A 3,874-nucleotide genomic window follows, 5' to 3' on the forward strand; every position below is an offset into this window, starting at 1 on the left:
TGGGATAATAGATTAGCTAAGTTGGATCACCTATAAGGTATGAGGGCCCTTATGTGTACTAAAGAACATGCTTGAAGCACATTCTATGAGATTAACCAAACAACAAGATCCTAATAAGAAAAAGAGAAAAGAACAATAAGAATTTGAAAAAGAAAGAAAAAGAATAAATAAGGCTAGGCACCAAGGGTTTGAATCTTGAGGGATGTGTCTGTGGTGATCTTGTATCAAGGATCTGCTTGGATGAATAAGTTCTTAGGAGTGGTTCATCACTTGGTAACTGATGCCAAAGCATCTTAGGCTAGTTTCACTAGTATTTTTCTGTTAGTTTTAGTGGTTTTATGCATTTTCTTGAGCTTAAAGTAACCAAGAATGGTTAAAAGAAGAACAAAGCAATGAACCATCCAAACAGTATGATTTTGATGCAAATTGCATGAGTTTTTAGTTATATTACTTGAATACTATGAATGGAATATTTCTCATGAAATTTTGCAAGACTTTGATGCAATTGTTTGGATGATTTCAGGGAAGAAGAGGCTAAGCAAGGAAGCAACAAAATCAATAAAGGAAGCTTGAATATCACATGTGGAGTTTAAGTTCCAGTTTAAGCCTAAACTGGAGCTTAAACGCCAGAATCATGAAGGCTAAGAAATGCTGGAATTGAAGTTTAACCTCCAGTTTAACCTTAAACTGGAGGTTAAACGCCAGAAGTGAGAAGGATACCAAGGGGGGCAGTTCCACGTTTAACCTCCAGTTTAACCTTAAACTGGAGGTTAAACGCCAGAAGTGGGAAGTGCACCAGGGAGCCATTCCACGTTTAAGCTCCAGTTTGACCTTAAACTGGAGCTTAAACGTGTTCGACCAAGAACTCTCCTCCAGGGCTGCCTTTCCCCCCTTCCACGTTTAAGCTCCAGTTTAACCTTAAACTGGAGCTTAAACGTGTTCGACACCTCCAGGGCTACCTTTCTCAGCTTCCACGTTTAAGCTCCAGTTTAACCTTAAACTGGAGCTTAAACGTGTTCGACCTCCAGGATGGCTTCCTCCTCTTCCACGTTTAAGCTCCAGTTTAACCTTAAACTGGAGCTTAAACGTGTTCGACCTCCAGGGCTGCCCTTCCTATCTCCACGTTTAAGCTTCAGTTTAACCTTAAACTGAAGCTTAAACGTGTTCGACTACATGACTCTCCAGGGCTGCCTTCTTCCATTTCCACGTTTAAGCTTCAGTTTAACCTTAAACTGAAGCTTAAACGTGCTTCTACAAAAGGCTTCACTGGAAGTGTCTGGCGTTTAAGCTGCAGTTTAAGCTTAAACTGCAACTTAAACGCCACTCTTGGAAAAGGTTTCTGGGCCAAAAATATTGCGGTTTAAGTTAGTCTTTGAGCACAAACATTAACTTAAACTTACTCTGGCATGAAACCCAATTGAATATCATGGTTTATGGGATTGGGCCTGAAGAATTGATGAGTCTGAAATTTCAATTTGTTGAGTCATGTATTATTATTTGATTATCACTAAGATGGCTCAATGAATGTTACAGAATTTGGATCAGCAGCCTCATCAAGATTATGGATCATAAACCCAAAGCAAAAGGAAAGCAGGGAGAGGCCTCAAAGCCCAAGAAACACAACAGAAGCTCAATATAGAAAGTGTATAAATAGGATAGAATTTAAGTTAGGGGGGACTTTTACCTTCACTTTTAGCTAGTTTTCATATCTTTGTAATTGAATTCAGAGCTATGACTCACTAAACCCCCTTTCATTGGGTTAGGGAGCTCTATTGTAATTCAATGAATCAATAATAGTTTATCTTCTTCTTCAATCTTTTCTCTTGAATTTTGTTAGAAAGCTTCTCGATCTAATTCCATTGGGTAGTTGTCTTGGGAAAGAAACTACCCATATTTGGAATCCTTCGGAACCTTGGGAAAGGAATGGAGGATTCATGCTAGAGAAGCTTTCTCACAGTGAATTGGATTGGGGTTTGGATGGATATTGTGACATGTAATCCTACCAAATTGTGGTTCATGAAACTGTGTGGTATAATCAGTGATCGAGCATCATCTCTTCTTATGAACATTTAAACCAAGGGATTGGGAATTTGTTCATTTTTAGAGAGAATTGGTGAGCCAAGGGATTGGGATCCAATCATATAAGATTGCCAAGCAAAATTCAATGAACGCATTGCTTGAGGAAGAGATAAACATGTTTTGATTCGGAGATCTCAATATCTCCTATAACCCAATGAATCCCCAAATTCTGATTTCCATCTTCTCTTTACATTCTGCAACTCAATTCATGCAATCACCCCCATTCCCTTTTAATTTCAGCAATTTAGTTTCTGCTCTTTAATTCATGCAATTTAAGATTCCACCATTTCAATTTCTTGTCATTTACTTTTCCCGCCAATTTTACATTCCGCAATTCTCATCTCAATCTTGATTCCGCTCAACTAGAACACACTTCTAATCCGAATTGCTCACTCAACCAATCCTTGTGGGATTCGACCTCACTCTATTGTGAGTTTTTACTTAACGATAACCGGTGCACTTGCCGGAAGGAATTTTGCCGATCGTGCAATTTCCTAAATCGTAGCATAACTAGTTTATGCGCATCAAGTTTATGGCGCCGTTGCCGGGGATTGGTTTTCGATTGACAATTCTCAAATTGGAAGTTAACTAGATTGAGCATTTTTTTTCTGTTTTGAATAATTCAGTACAAGTTATTTGTTGAATTTTAATTTCTGCACTCGGTTACATGCTTTCTTTCTTTATGCCTTTAAATTCAAGCAACTAACTCACTGACTCACTAACTGTTTGAATTAATTCCTCAATTGCTCTAACCATACTCTTCCATTAACCAAGAGTATTTCACTTGTTTGTTGCCTGTGCTGTGTTCTTGTATGACAGGTAGGAGAGGAGAGACATCAACTCCTCCATATACCGAACCAGAGAGGACCCTTCATAGACTTAGAAGGGAAGCAAGAGGGAAGAGAGTAGTGGGAGAAGAGGAATCTGAAGGAGAATCTGAGGACAATTTTGAGGAAGCTTTAGATCTCAACATGGATAGAGAAGTTCACAACCATGAGAGAGCTGATGGAAACAATGCCATTCCTGAGAGGAGGGTTCTTAGTTCATACATAAACCCAACCTCTGGGAATTGTGGTAGCAGCATCCAGAAACCACCCATTCAGGCCAACAATTTCGAGCTCAAACCACAGCTAATATCACTGGTGGAGAATCATTGTTCATTTGGTGGAAGTGCTAATGAAGATCCCAACCAACATCTCACAAAATTCCTGAGAATTTGTGACACTGTGAAGTCCAATGGAGTCCAGGAAGATGCCTATAAACTGCTTTTGTTCCCATTCTCACTTAGGGACAAAGCAGCTAAGTGGCTGGAATCATTCCCAAGGGGGAGTCTAACAACATGGGATGAGGTGGAAAGCAAGTTTCTGGCACGTTTCTACCCCCCACAAAAGGTCAATAGGCTTCGATCTGAGGTTCAAACTTTTAGACAACAAGATGGTGAAACTCTCTACGAGGCATGGGAGAGATTCAAGGATTTGACAAGGAAATGCCCACCAGACATGTTCCATGATTGGGTGCAATTGCATATTTTCTATGATGGACTCTCTTATGAATCAAGGAAGGCTGTAGACCATTCATCAGGAGGTTCATTGAACAGGAAAAAGACTGTGGAAGAGGCCATTGAAGTGATTGAGACAGTGGCTGAGAATGAGTACTACTATGCATCAGAAAGGCACAACACTAAGGGAGTCATGGAGCTGAACCATGTTGATACAATTCTAGCCCAAAACAAGGTGTTTGCCAAGCAACTAGCAGAGCTTACCAGGCAATTAGAAACAAAGCAAGTGGCTGCAAT

At 39.9% G+C, this 3,874-nt stretch overlaps 1 non-coding gene across 1 annotated transcript; it reads right to left on the reverse strand.

Moving 5' to 3' along the window:
* Positions 1-3,476: 3,476 nt before the first annotated feature.
* Positions 3,477-3,580, reverse strand: LOC112768802 (small nucleolar RNA R71). Its single transcript, XR_003186190.1, has one exon. It is a non-coding gene; the product is annotated as a small nucleolar RNA R71 (small nucleolar RNA).
* Positions 3,581-3,874: the final 294 nt, after the last annotated feature.

This window comes from Arachis hypogaea, chromosome 17 (assembly GCF_003086295.3).
Source record: "Arachis hypogaea cultivar Tifrunner chromosome 17, arahy.Tifrunner.gnm2.J5K5, whole genome shotgun sequence".
Taxonomy (NCBI): domain Eukaryota; kingdom Viridiplantae; phylum Streptophyta; class Magnoliopsida; order Fabales; family Fabaceae; genus Arachis; species Arachis hypogaea.